This window comes from Tamandua tetradactyla, chromosome 16 (assembly GCF_023851605.1).
Source record: "Tamandua tetradactyla isolate mTamTet1 chromosome 16, mTamTet1.pri, whole genome shotgun sequence".
Classification (NCBI taxonomy): Eukaryota; Metazoa; Chordata; class Mammalia; order Pilosa; family Myrmecophagidae; genus Tamandua; species Tamandua tetradactyla.
The window spans coordinates 27,369,424-27,385,398 of record NC_135342.1 but is presented as its reverse complement, the minus strand read 5'-3'; the positions used below and the strand labels follow the sequence as shown (position 1 = coordinate 27,385,398).

The window sequence follows — 15,975 nt, the reverse complement described above, 5'->3', positions numbered from 1 at the left end:
CCCATATTTCTGACTTGGACATGGATTTGATGTCTAGATATGTGGCAAAATCCAATGTAACCTAGTGACAAGCATGAGAATAAAAAGTGATCAGTTAAAGATGATGGAACCAAAAAATTGAAAGAGCCAAGATTTAATAACATAAGTGAATCACTGAAACAATATGGAGTCTACCTATAGTTCTGGAAAGTGAGATAATAAATGCTTGTATTGATTAAGACACTATTAGATTCAGCCAAACCAAACTTTGTGGTAAAAATTGTATAGGGGGCAGACTTCCTGGAAGATGGCGGCTTAGTAAGACGCGCGGATCTTAGTTTCTTCTCCAGGACACCTACTAGGGGAGTAGAAACGATACAGAAAGCGCCCAAAGCCACAACAGAGATAAAAAAGACAGCGTACCCCATCCTGGAACGGCTGGCTGGCTGAGAGAAGCAGCTCGGGTGAGATCGCGGAGGCGCGCGGGCCTTACCGGGCGGGGTGGCAAGCGGCCGGAGTTACTCCCTTCCCCCTTCCCGGGCCGGCTGGGAGAATTGGAGAGGTGGTCCCCTGAAACCAAGGCGACTGGCGCCCACACCACGCGCAGCCCCCGGACCAACTGAGAGAATTGGATCGGAAACCCCCAGGCCGCGGAGAACGGTGACCCCGTGACTCCCGGGGAACGTGCACTCTCTCGGGCGGGCCGCTGCCGCTGGCGCCCTCCCGCCACGCTTGTTGCCCAGGGCCGACTAGGAAATTCGGACGGGCTCTTTCCCTGGCTGCGGCGACCAGCAACCCTCCCTGCGTTCGGACAACCTCCCTGCGTTCGGACCCCGGGCCGGCTCAAGCCGCTTCGGCTAGCGAACCCCCAGGACGGCGAGAGTTTTCCAAAGTTTAAGGTCCCACAGCACCTTTTACTGGTGGGACCCGCAGACAAACGTGTGCCACGAGCGCCACCTACTGGGCAGGATAAGAAAAACAGAACACAGAGATTTCACAGAAAAATATTACAACCTTGCTGGGTCCAACACCAAGAGAAATCTGAATAAATGCCCAGACGCCAGCAGCAGAAGATAACTGTCCACGCTCAAAAGATTGAGAATATGGCTCAGTCAAAGGAACAAACCAATAGCTCAAATGAGACACAAGAGCTGAGACAACTAATGCTGAATATACGAACAGAAATGGAAAACCTCTTCAAAAATGAAATCGATAAATTGAGGGAGGACATGAAGAGGACATGGGCTGAACATAAAGAAGAAATAGAAAAATTGAAAAAACAAATCGCAGAACTTATGGAAGTGAAGGATAAAGTAGCAAACATAGAAAAAATAATGGATAGCTACAATGATAGATTTAAAGAGACAGAAGATAGAATTAGTGATTTGGAGGATGGAACATCTGAATTCCAAAAAGAAACAGAAACTATAGGGAAAAGAATGGAAAAATTTGAACAGGGTATCAGGGAACTCAAGGACAATATGAACCGCACAAATATACGTGTTGTGGGTGTCCCAGAAGGAGAAGAGAAGGGAAAAGGAGGAGAAAAACTAATGGAAGAAATTATCACTGAAAATTTCCCAACTCTTATGAAAGACCTAAAATTACAGATCCAAGAAGTGCGGCGCACCCCAAAGAGATTAGACCCAAATAGGCGTTCTCCAAGACACTTACTAGTTAGAATGTCAGAGGTCAAAGAGAAAGAAAACATCTTGAAAGCAGCAAGAGAAAAACAATCCATTACATACAAGGGAAACCCAATAAGACTTTGTGTAGATTTCTCAGCAGAAACCATGGAAGCTAGAAGACAGTGGGATGATATATTTAAAATACTAAAAGAGAAAAACTGCCAACCAAGACTCCTATATCCAGCAAAATTATCCTTCAAAAATGAGGGAGAAATTAAAACATTCTCAGACAAAAAGTCACTGAAAGAATTTGTGACCAAGAGACCAGCTCTGCAAGAAATACTAAAGGGAGCACTAGAGTCAGATACAAAAAGACAGAAGAGAGAGATATGGAAAAGAGTGTAGAAAGAAGGAAAATCAGATATGATATATATAATACAAAAGGCAAAATGTTAGAGGAAAATATTATCCAAACAGTAATAACACTAAATGTCAATAGACTGAATTCCCCAATCAAAAGACATAGATTGGCAGAATGGATTAAAAAACAGGATCCTTCGATATGCTGTCTACAGGAAACACATCTTAGACCCAAAGATAAACATAGGTTGAAAGTGAAAGGTTGGGAAAAGATATTTCATGCAAATAACAACCAGAAAAGAGCAGGAGTGGCTATACTAATATCCAACAAATTAGACTTCAAATGTAAAACAGTTAAAAGAGACAAAGAAGGACACTATATACTAATAAAAGGAACAATTAAACAAGAAGACATAACAATCATAAATATTTACGCACCGAATCAGAATGCCCCAAAATACGTGAGGAATATACTACAAACACTGAAAAGGGAAATAGACTCATATACCATAATAGTTGGAGACTTCAACTCACCACTCTCATCAAGGGACAGAACATCTAGACAGAGGATCAACAAAGAAATAGAGAATCTGAATATTACTATAAATGAACTAGACTTAATAGACATTTATAGGACATTACATCCCACAACAGCAGGATACACCTTTTTCTCAAGTGCTCATGGATCATTCTCAAAGATAGACCATATGCTGGGTCACAAAGCAAGTCTCAACAAATTTAAAAAGATTGAAATCTTACACAACACTTTCTCGGACCATAAAGGAATGATGTTGGAAATCAATAATAGGCAGAGTGCCAGAAAATTCACAAATACGTGGAGGCTCAACAACACACTCCTAAACAACGACTGGGTCAAAGAAGAAATTGCAAGAGAAATTAGCAAATACCTCGAGGCGAATGAAAATGAAAACACAACATATCAAAACTTATGGGACGCAGCAAAGGCAGTGCTAAGAGGGAAATTTATTGCTCTAAATGCCTATATCAGAAAAGAAGAAAAGGCAAAAATTCAGGAATTAACTATCCATTTGGAAGAACTGGAGAAAGAACAGCAAGCTAACCCCAAAGCAAGCAAAAGGAAAGAAATAACAAAGATTAGAGCACAAATAAATGAAATTGAAAACATGAAAACAATAGAGAAAATCAATAAGGCCAGAAGTTGGTTCTATGAGAAAATCAATAAGATTGATGGGCCCTTAGCAAGATTGACAAAAAGAAGAAGAGAGAGGATGCAAATAAATAAGATCAGAAATGGAAGAGGAGACATAACTACTGACCTCACAGAAATAAAGGAGGTAATAACAGGATACTATGAACAACTTTACGCTAATAAATACAACAATTTAGAGGAAATGGACGGGTTCCTGGAAAGACATGAACAACCAACTTTGACTCAAGAAGACATAGATGACCTCAACAAACCAATCACAAGTAAAGAAATTGAATTAGTCATTCAAAAGCTTCCTAAAAAGAAAAGTCCAGGACCAGATGGCTTCACATGTGAATTCTACCAAACGTTCCAGAAAGAATTAGTACCAATTCTCTTCAAACTCTTCAAAAAAATCGAAGTGGAGGGAAAACTACCTAATTCATTCTATGAAGCCAACATCACCCTCATACCAAAACCAGGCAAAGATATTACAAAAAAAGAAAACTACAGACCAATCTCTCTAATGAATACAGATGCAAAAATCCTCAATAAAATTCTAGCAAATCGTATCCAACAACACATTAAAAGAATTATACATCATGACCAAGTAGGATTCATCCCAGGTATGCAAGGATGGTTCAACATAAGAAAATCAATTAATGTAATACACCATATCAACAAATCAAAGCAGAAAAATCACATGATCATCTCAATTGATGCAGAGAAGGCATTTGACAAGATTCAACATCCTTTCCTGTTGAAAACACTTCAAAGGATAGGAATACAAGGGAACTTCCTTAAAATGATAGAGGGAATATATGAAAAACCCACAGCTAATATCATCCTCAATGGGGAAAAATTGAAAACTTTCCCCCTAAGATCAGGAACAAGACAAGGATGTCCACTATCACCACTATTATTCAACATTGTGTTGGAGGTTCTAGCCAGAGCAATTAGACAAGAAAAAGAAATACAAGGCATCAAAATTGGAAAGGAAGAAGTAAAACTATCACTGTTTGCAGACGATATGATACTATACGTCGAAAACCCGGAAAAATCCACAACAAAACTACTAGAGCTAATAAATGAGTACAGCAAAGTAGCAGGTTACAAGATCAACATTCAAAAATCTGTAGCATTTCTATACACTAGTAATGAACAAGCTGAGGGGGAAATCAAGAAACGAATCCCATTTACAATTGCAACTAAAAGAATAAAATACCTAGGAATAAATTTAACTAAAGAGACAAAAAACCTATATAAAGAAAACTACAAAAAACTGCTAAAAGAAATCACAGAAGACCTAAATAGATGGAAGGGCATACCGTGTTCATGGATTGGAAGACTAAATATAGTTAAGATGTCAATCCTACCTAAATTGATTTACAGATTCAATGCAATACCAATCAAAATCCCAACAACTTATTTTTCAGAAATAGAAAAACCAATAAGCAAATTTATCTGCAAGGGCAGGGTGCCCCGAATTGCTAAAAACATCTTGAGGAAAAAAAACGAAGCTGGAGGTCTCGCGCTGCCTGACTTTAAGGCATATTATGAAGCCACAGTGGTCAAAACAGCATGGTATTGGCATAAAGATAGATATATCGACCAATGGAATCGAATAGAGTGCGCAGATATAGACCCTCTCATCTATGGACATTTGATCTTTGATAAGGCAGTCAAGCCAACTCACCTGGGACAGAGCAGTCTCTTCAATAAATGGTGCCTAGAAAACTGGATATCCATATGCAAAAGAATGAAAGAAGACCCATCTCTCACACCCTATACAAAAGTTAACTCAAAATGGATCAAAGATCTAAACATTAGGTCTAAGACCATAAAACAGTTAGAGGAAAATGTTGGGAGATATCTTATGGATCTTACAACTGGAGGCAATTTTATGGACCTTAAACCTAAAGCAAGAGCACTGAAGAAGGAAATAAATAAATGGGAACTCCTCAAAATTAAACACTTTTGTGCATCAAAGAACTTCATCAAGAAAGTAGAAAGACAGCCTTCACAATGGGAGACAATATTTGGAAATGATATATCAGATAAAGGTCTAGTATCCAGAATTTATAAAGAGATTGTTCATCTCAACAACAAAAAGACAGCCAACCCAATTACAAAATGGGAAAAAGACTTGAACAGACACCTCTCAGAAGAGGAAATACGGATGGCCAAGAGGCACATGAAGAGATGCTCAATGTCCCTGGCCATTAGAGAAATGCAAATCAAAACCACAATGAGATATCATCTCACACCCACCAGAATGGCCATTATCAACAAAACAGAAAATGACAAGTGCTGGAGAGGATGCGGAGAAAGAGGCACACTTATCCACTGTTGGTGGGAATGTCAAAGGGTGCAACCACTGTGGAAGGCAGTTTGGCGGTTCCTCAAAAAGCTGAATATAGAATTGCCATACGACCCAGCAATACCATTGCTAGGTATCTACTCAAAGGACTTAAGGGCAAAGACACAAACGGACATTTGCACACCAATGTTTATAGCAGCATTATTTACAATTGCAAAGAGATGGAAACAGCCAAAATCTCCATCAACAGAAGAGTGGCTAAACAAACTGTGGTATATACATACGATGGAATATTATGCAGCTTTAAGACAAGATAAACTTATGAAGCATGTAATAACATGGATGGACCTAGAGAATATTATGCTGAGTGAATCCAGCCAAAAACTAAAGGACAAATACTGTATGGTCCCACTGATGTGAACGGACATTCGAGAATAAACTTGAAATATGTCATTGGTAACAGAGTTCAGCAGGAGTTAGAAACAGGGTAAGACAATGGGTAATTGAAGCTGAAGGGATACAGACTGTGCAACAGGACTAGATACAAAAATTCAAAAATGGACAGCACAATAATACCTAATTGTAAAGTAATCATGTTAAAACACTGAATGAAGCTGCATCTGAGCTATAGGTTTTTGTTTTGTTTTGATTTTACTATTATTACTTTTATTTTTTTCTCTATATTAACATTCTATATCTTTTTCGGGTATGTTGCTAGTTCTTCTAAACCAATGCAAATGTACTAAGAAATGATGATCATGCATCTATGTGATGATGTTAAGAATTAATGATTGCATGTGTAGAATGGTATGATCTCTAAATGTTGGGTTAATTTCTTTTTTTCCGTTAATTAAAAAAAAAAAAAAAAGAGAAGGGATAATTGGAGATGAAGGGATACAGACTGTACAACGGGACTGGATATAAAAACTCAGAAATGGACAGCACAATACTACCCAATTGTAATGCAATTATGTTAAAACACTGAATGAAGCTGCATGTGAGGTATAGGTTTTTTGTTTTTGTTTTTTTTTCTTTCTATTATTGTTTTAATTCTTATTCTGTTGTCTTTTTATTTCTTTTTCTAAATCGATGCAAATGTACTAAGAAATGATGAATATGCAACTATGTGATGTTATTAAGAATTACTGATTGTACATGTAGATTGGAATGATTTCTAATTGTTTTGTTAATTCTTTTTTTAATTAATAAAAAAAAAAATTGTATAGGACCCAAAATCTGGAAGGACCCAATGAGGAGAAGTAAAAATGTTACGTAACATGTGCATTTGAAACTAGATAACCGAATATTCTCAGGTGTAGCTGTTGATTCATTACCGCTCTCTACTGCAATGTCCTTTCCTCTCCCTCCCCTCAGCTATTTCTCTTTACATCACCTCAGTTTGTTGCAAACTCATTTCTCTCCTAAAACTGAGAGTACATCTTCCCATGTAAAAGCACATATTTATATTTATTTCTGAATCTACTATCTGTATACAAATTAAAATTAACAAGAGTTCAAACTATCATCTTCAACTCCAATCCAGCACCAGAGGGTTCATTTTAGCATTTCTCCTTTGCTTATTTGTAACTTCTTTCTCTAATAAGAAACCTCGCCCTCAACATCTACAATATATTTACTTAATAGTTCAACCCTAGTACACAAACGTAGTAGGCTCAGAATTCCTAAATCATCCCTCCTATGATAAAAATTATACCAACTAGAATACAGTTTTTGTATAATTACTTGGACTTTAGCCATATAGTATCTAGTTAAAACATCATTTTTCAAAGTTACTTAAGTCAGCTCATTTCCTTCCTGCAACCTTCATTGTGGTTATGCCATACATTTCCAACACAGCTTGATTTATTTATCACATTTTGCCCCTATCTTGGGTTCTACCACTGCGCTGGTTAAATTTTAAAAAATTTATAAATAGTAAAATTACTTTGTTCTACAATTTTATTATTTTTCACAAATTTAATGTCATGTATCCACTACGACAATAACATACAGAATAGTTTCATCATCACAAAATTTCCAGGGTGCAAGTCCTTTGTAGTCAATGCTTTCCCCATACCCAGTCACTGGCAATCATTAATTTGTTTTCTATTTCTGTTATATTGCATTCTGGCAGGTTTTACAAACTAAAACAGGTTTGTGTGTGAACGTAAGTCTTCAATTCACTTAGATACATATATAGAATTAAGATTGATGAGTTGTATGCGGGTAGTATGTTTTTTAACTTCCTAAGAAACTACCAAACCATTTTCCAAAGTGGTGGTACTATTTTGCATTCTTACAATGAAAGTATGAGAAATATTGTTGCTCTGCAGCCCCACCAACACTTGGTAGTGTCAGTGTATTAAGCAGAATTCTAAAGATGTCCCCCTGTGCTTGTTTGCAAGCTGCTAGAATGCAATATACAAGAAATGGAATGACTTTTAAAAAGTGGAATTTATTGAATTGCTAGTTTACAGTTCGAAGGCAGTGAAAATGTCCAAATTAAACCAAGGCTATAGAAATGTCCAATCTAAGGCATCCAGGGAGAGACACCTTGGTTCAAGAAGGCCAAAGATGTTCAGGGTTTTTTTCTCAACTGGAAAGGCATATGGTGAACATGGTGACATCTGCTAGCTTTCTCTCCAGGCTTCTTGTTTCATGAAGCTCCCCCAGGGGCATTTTCCCCTTCTTCATTTCCAAAGGTCTCTGGCTCTGTGGGCTCTCGTGGTTCTTGTGGCTCTCTTTTCACAATGTTTTTTCCAAAATGTTTCCTCTTTTAAAGTATTCTAGTAAACTAACCAAGACCCACCAGGAATGGGTGAAGTCACATCTCCCTCTAATCAAAGGTTAATACCCATAATTGGGTGTGTCACATCTCCATAGAGATAATGTAATCAAGTTTCCAAACTACAGTACTGAATGGGGATTAAAAGAAATGGCTGACTCCACAAGATAGATCAGGATTAAAATATGACTTTTCTAGGGAACATAATCCTTTCAAACCAGCACACACACACACACACGCACACACAATAGTCCCATCTTCTAGTTATTAAATTAAACACTAATGTAGATACTGCTACGAAAAGTCTGCAGACATAATTAATGCTAGGGAGCCTTGAAAGAGTGAGTCAAGTGTTCCAAGTTATTTGAGTAGGTCCAATCTCAGCCTGTGAGCAGAGATCCTTTCCCAGCTATGATATCAGAAGAGGCAGCACAGATGTGGCAGAAGAGGAAAGCAAAGAATTTCAAAGTGTGACAGACTCTCAATCTGCGACTGACAGTTTTGAAGGTGAAGGTGTCTGTGAGTCAGGGAATGAAGGCAGCTTCTAAACACTGAGAATGATACTGGCTGACAGCCATCAAAGAAAGAGTTCTATAGCCACATGGAAATGAAATCTACCAACAATCTGAATGAGTATGGAAACAGAGGCCCAGAGCTTCCAGAAAGGAATGCAGTCCTGCTGACACCTTAATTTGGGGCTTGTGAGACTCTAAGCAGACAACCAGCAAAGCCATGCTGTGGCCAGACTTCTGACCTAGGAGAATTGTGAGATAATAAATGGACATTTTTTCTAAGTTGCTAAGTTTGCAGTAATTATTTATAGCAACAACAGAAAACTAATGTGTTTATGTGAGTGTTTAGCCACTCTAGTTTATGTAGTGGTATCTCATTGTAGTTTTAAATTGCATTTCCCTTATGACTGTTATCGAGCCTCTTTTCATATGCTTGTTTGATGAAGTATCTGTTCAATTTCTTTTGCTCATTTTAAAAATTAGGTTATCTTCTTGCAGTGGAATTTTAAGAGTACAGTTGATTCACATTATTTGTGGTAGTTAAGTTCTACAAAGTTGTAGATTACACAACTAGGGAATACTGACCCATTGCCCCCTAGGGAAATACATGATTAGGTTCCTACAAGCCCATGGTCACATTTCCTCAACCCATCTGTTATATAGTTTTTTAATGTTGCTAGAAATGGAACAACTTTTAAAAATGAAATTTATTAAGTTGCAAGTTTACAGTTCTAAGGCTATGGAAATGTCCAAATTAAGGCACTAATAAGAGGTTACCTTCACTCAAGAAAGGGTGATGCTGTTCTGAACAACTCTGTTGGCTGGGAAGGCACATGGCTGGAGCCTGCTGGGGCCTTTGGCTTCTGAACACTTCTGTCAGCTGGGAAGGCACATGGCAATGTTTGCAAGCATTCTCTCTGGGCTTCTTCAAACCACTTCCTGGGGGATGTTTTCTTTCTGCACCTCCAAAAGGCCTGTTTTTTGGGGCTCTGTCAGTTCTGAACCAACTGTTCTCCAAGTGTTCGGATCTGCACTTTCTCCAAAATGTTTCTTCTTTTAAAGGACTCCAGTAAATTAATTAAGACCCACCCTGAATGGGTGGAGTCACATCTCCATCTAACCAAAGACCACACCCACAATTGAGTGTGCCACACCTTCACAGAGATAATCTAATCCAAAGTTTCTGCCCTAAAATATTGAATCAGGATTAAAAGCACAACTGCCCCCCACAAGATCAGATCAGGATTAAAACATAGCTTTTCTGGTAATACAATAAATTCAAAACTAGCACACCATCATCATATAACTTTGTGTTATGTGTATTTCTGTTTATCTTCTGATTCCTCCTCAAGTTTGCATCAGTGGTTCCCTAGGAAATTCTTTGTTTCAGCAGTCTTTTAGAGACTGGCCTTGCGTAGCTCCATTTAGAAACAGTACCACTGCCTTTAGAATATTTTAGAGCAAGTTGAACAAAGCCTCTGAACATGAATGTCAGCATGCTGAATCATAAATCACATTGAAGAGGTGGGTAATTGCAGCTTATTAAATAAAGTGTTGATTAATTAATATTAAATTCACAGCAAATGGCACTATAACCTCTGCTTAAACTTAGTTTATCTAAAGTTTCTCCAAAATGCATATCACAGCCTTCTTGCACTGAGGAACACTAGACAGCAATTCAACACTACTCTTGGGACCAAATCACCAACAAAAATAGAAAAATGTGAAAAATGTACACTAAATATACCCTGAAGGGACCACTTGTTTATGGTATGAGGGCTGATACAAGAAAACAAAGAGTCACCTAGTTTGATCTCTCTAGGAACATGTGTATCAGGTGACTCAAATCTTTTTCTGCTTTATACAAGTCTGCCGATGACAGTGAAATTTTTTGGTAACAAATAAATTTTAGTGAGTAGTTGAATTTGCAATTTAAAATCCATGAATAATGAGTATAGACCACACTTATCATATTCAAGATACAAGACTTTTATCAGATATGCAAGCTGCAAATATTTTCTCCCAGTCTGTGGTTTGCCTTTCCATTCTTTCATAGAGCAATTTTTTTTCATTCTTATAAAGTTAAATCTATTAATGTTTTCTTTTATGGATCCCCCTGTGTCATACAAGGCCATGCATACTTTCATTTCCTTATATGGTTTTTTCTAGAAGTCTTTATAGTCTTAGGTATTACATTTGTATCTATGTTCCATTTTGAGTTAATTTTTTTAAGGGCATGAAGTATGTATGCGTGAGACGTTTTCTTTTTTTGTTTGCACATGGGCCTCAAATCAGCACCATTTGTGGAAAAGACTAACCTTTCTCTATTGAACTGCTTTTCAATACTGTGCCCCCCCAAAAAATGACTGTATTTATGTGGATCTATTTCTAAGCTCTCTATTTTGTTCCACTGATCTATGTGTTGATCCTTTCACCAACGAATACCACATTGTCATGACTATTGTTGTAATGATATAATAAATCTTGAAGTTGGATAGTTTGAGTCCTCTTGGTCTACATTTCAGAACTTTTGACTTTACTAGTCCTTTGCCTTTCCTTATAAATTTTAGAATCAATTTTTTGTTACCTACAAAAAAGACTGCTATGAATTTGATTGGGATTACACTGAATCTATTGATCAAATATGAAAAAAAAATGACAACATGAGTTTTCCAATCTATGAACATAATATTTTTCTCCATTTATTTAGATATTTAAAGAATATCTTTCATCAGGTTTTCTTTAGTTTTCAGCATACAGGGCACATTATATTTTGTTACATTTTCATCTAAGAATTTCATTTTTGAAGGAAATGGAGTTTATAATTTTATTTCAAATTCCAATCGTTTCTCATGGATATATAAAAATAATTGACTTTTGTGTGCTGACCTTGTATCATGCAACCATGATAAACTCACTTATTAGTTCTAGTGGTCTTTTTGTAGATTCTTTGGGATTTTCTAATTAGATAATCATGTTGTTTGCAAACAGAAAGATTCATTTCTTCCATTCTAACTTCTATGCCACTTACGCCTTTTTCTTGCCTTATAGCACTGGCTAGGACTTCCACTACAATTCTGAACAACAGTTGTGAGAGGACATCCTTGCTTTGTTCACAATCATGAGAGGTAAATTAATCTTTTAATTTAACCATTAAATACAAGAGATGATATTTATAGCTGTCAGTAAAAGATTTTCATTATACTATTAGTTTGCTGAGAGTAATTTTCATGAATGGATGCTGAATTAAGTCAAATGCTTTTTCTGTATTTTAAGATGATTATGTTTTGTTCTAGTTTGCTAGCTACCATAATACAATATACCAGAAACAGAACAGCTTTTAAAAAGGGTAATTGAATAAGTTGCAAATTTACAGTTCTAAGGCCACGAAAATGTCCCAATTAAAGCAAGTCTATAAAAATGTCCAAATTAAGGCACCAACAAGAGGTTACCTTCACTCAAGAAAGGCTGATAAAGTTCAGAGTTTCTCTCTCAACTGGAAAGGCACAAGGTGAACATGGCAACCTCCACAAGCTTTCTCTCCTGGTTTCTTGTTTCATGAAGCTCCCCCAGGGATGTATTCCTTCTTCATCTCCAAAGGTTTCTGGTGGCATGGGCTCTCACCTTCATGGCTCTCATTATTCTGTAATCATTCTCTGCTTTCTCAGAATCTCAAGCCTTTTCCAAAATGCTTCCTCTTTTAAAGGATTCCAGTAAAGTTATCAAGACCCACCTGGAATGGGTGGAGTCACATCTCCCTCTAAACAAAAGTTCATACCCACAATTGGGTGAATCACATCTCTGTGGAGATAACCTAATCAAGTTTCCAACCCACATTACTGAATAGGGATTAAGAGAAACGGATGCTCCCATAAGATTGATTAGGATTAGCACATACCTTTTCTAGGTTACATAAATCCTTTCAAACTGTCACATGTTTCTTCTTTAATTTCTTAATATAGTGAATTAAAATGACTGATTTACAAATGATGAATTTGAAATTCATCTTGTATTCTCAACTTGAATCCCACTGGTTGTGATATATTGTTTCTTTTATTTATTGCTAGGTTCAATTTACCAATACATAATTGAGGAATTTTGTTTCTAAACTCATCAGAAGTACTGTAGAGTAGTTTACTTCTATTGTAATGTCTTAGTCTGGTTTTGTATCAAAGTGAGTCTGGCCTAATAAAACGAGCTATGTGCACCATCTTTTCCATTTTCTGGAAGAGTCTGTATAGAAGTGGTATAATTCTTCCTTAAATATTTGGTATTTAATCAGTAAAAGCATTATGACCTGGAGTTTTCCTTTTTGGAAGGTATTTAACCACAAAATTAATTTCATCAGTGAAATTATTCAAGCTATTTATTATTGAGTGACTCTTGATAGTTTGTGTTTCAACAAATTTATCCATTTCATTGAATTTATGGGCATAGATAGAGTTCTTTGCAGTATAATGTCATTCTCCTTTCAAGATCTGTAGGCAAGTGTGATGTCCCATCTTTCATTTCTAATATTAGCAATTATTTTTCTGTCTTTTATTCTTGTTCAATCTGCGTAGGAGCTTATTTCATTTACCATTTAGTTGGAGCTTATTCTTTTAACCAATTTGATAACTCTGTATCTTAACTGGTGTGTTCAGACCAATGTCATTTAAGGTGATTACTGATATACCTGGGTTAAAATCTACTCTCTTGCTACCTATTTTCTATCTTTTCCATTTGTTCTGTACCTTCCTCCCTACCTTCTGATGACTCATGATTTAATTTAGCATTTTATTCTCCATTTAATCTCCACTATTGGTCTAAAATATGACATATATACTAAGTAAAGAAAGAAAAAAGCAATAATTTTCAAAGCACACTTCAAAAACTACTTACTAAACAGATCCCAGACTTGTCATCAGCTACTTTTCCACCAACTCAGATTATTCCTTCTGCTGCTCGTAAACACTGAGAGCTAGAAGGAATATATATATTTCAATTTTTAACTTTTTCTATTGTGTGGTATAACATATATAGAAAGGTAAAAAATAAAAAAGCAATAGTTTTCAAAGCACTCTTCAACAAGCAGTTACAGGGAAGATCCCAGAGTCTGTCATGGGCTACCAAATGATCCTCTCAAATTTTTCCTTCTAGTTGCTCCAGAATATAGGAGATTAGAAGGCTTGAATATTTTTTATCATCACAATCGACTTTTTTCCCTTCTTTTTTAGTGAAAAATAACATTTATACAAAAAAAAGCTATAAATTTCAAGCACAGCACCACCATTAACTGTAGAACATATTTCAGACTTTGACATGGGTTACAATTCCACAATTTTAGGTTTTTACTTCTAGCTGCTCTAAAATACTGGAGACTAAAAGAGATAATCAATTTAATGATTCAGCATTCATATTCACTTGTTAAATCGTATCTTCTCTGTATAACCCCACCATCACCCTCACATACATCCCTCTCTTTAGGGGTGTTTGGGCTATGGCCATTCTAAATTTTTCATATTGGAAGGGTCTGTCACTAATATGGTATAGGGAGATGGAAAATCTCTGAGAAATGAAGAAAACTTGAAACTGTTTGGGAAATGCAACAATCCAAATGGCCATGGGTACAATTACAAAAATTGATCCTGTTACAGAGTTGGTTATGAACTTCAAACCATCAAAGAATATATGGAGGAGGCAATTATGAAGCCCCTTGATCACAAGAATACAGATCTGGATGTTCCATACTTCACTGATATTGTGAGCATGACAAAAAATGTGGCTGCATATATCTGGGTTTTAAAACCTTCAGAAATTTCTTCCTGTGGGAGTTCTTTATAAAGTAAAAGTATATGAAACTGACAATACTATTGTAGTCTGTAAAGGAAAATAGATCTTAGGGTTAGCATTGTAGAAAGACCTAATTTCTTTCTGTATTTGAAAAAGATCTTTATCCTCTTAGAGTATTAAGGAGTCATCACATAATTGTTGTACCTCCACATTGTGTTCTGGAGTGTCTGGTTAATGTAACACCTCTTTTAAATTTAAATCTTTTTTAAAACAAAATTTGTAATATATCCTCAAAATCATTCAGAGAATCTTTTATTTATAGATAAAAAATCACTTCATTTTCAGCAAAATGTTGTGGTATAGAATTATTTGAAAATCAAAAAATTTTTACTCCATTGTCTCATAATGGACACCCATTTTTTTTCTTGGTATGTACAAATGGTAAAAATGTTTGTACGATTTACAATAAGTGACTCTTACATGAAATAAAATGTAGGTGGTCACAAAGTCTGTAAACATACACAATATATATTTTTTAATAGAGTAAACTCTCTTGATTACTTCTCAGGTATGCTAAAGGCACAAGTTTATTCAGTGAACATTAGAGACACAAGTTATCTAAGGCAATGCATTTGTAGATGTATATTTAAGGATTGGTGAAAATGCTGCTTTATTGCATGTTGTTCATTGCCAATTCTGTGCAACTTACTGAAGTTTGAATTGTTAGTGAGGAAAAATACATTGAACACAGTATGTATTATCAGAAAATTATTTATTATGTATTTGGTCTGTTTCCAGAACAATTTTAATTCAGAAGGCTGAATAATAACCACTCATTTTAAAGCCCTGTTAAAATAGTCAACATGGAAAGGATATATTATTCTGTGTAAAGCATCTCCTATATGTATTTTTTCCTAATTGATCCCATTAAACTTACCTGCATAAGTTGAACTATTAAAAAAAAGTGAGTAGGGAGTGGAGGAGGAGGAGGGAAGGGTGGCAGCAGGGATGGTAGGAAGAAGGGGTGACTTTTTTTCTATCTTTCTTTCATTATTTAGCTCTACCAAGTAGTCTCCAGGCTCCCTATTGCTAGGATTAGGAGCCCCTGGCAATAGGAAAGGTCCTGGCATTGCCCCACCCCCAGAGGACACCCCAGACCTATGATCCATAGATGAGCTGCAAAAAAAGAAGTTTCTGACAGGCCTGCAGAGGAGAAGGGAGAGAAGAGATGTATGGGAGGGCAGCAGAAGCAGGTGAAGCTGTGATTGGTAAATATTGAAGAGGGGGAGGCCTCAGACTTCTCAACGACCTGGGAATCCTCTGCATTAGCTTCAGGAGACCTAGAAGGAGAGCCAGAGTGTGATAAAACCAGCCAGGTGCTGGAAGACAGAAACCGTGTGTCAAGTTAAGAGGAGATAAATGAGAATGATTAAGACATAGAGGATGAGTCA

General features: G+C 36.5%; 1 protein-coding gene across 1 annotated transcript in view; it reads right to left on the bottom strand.

Annotated features, from left to right (window-relative positions):
- LOC143660039 (uncharacterized) overlaps nucleotides 1-15,975 on the bottom strand; it is a 141,288-nt gene that overhangs the window by 75,974 nt on the left and 49,339 nt on the right. The window lies entirely within an intron of this gene.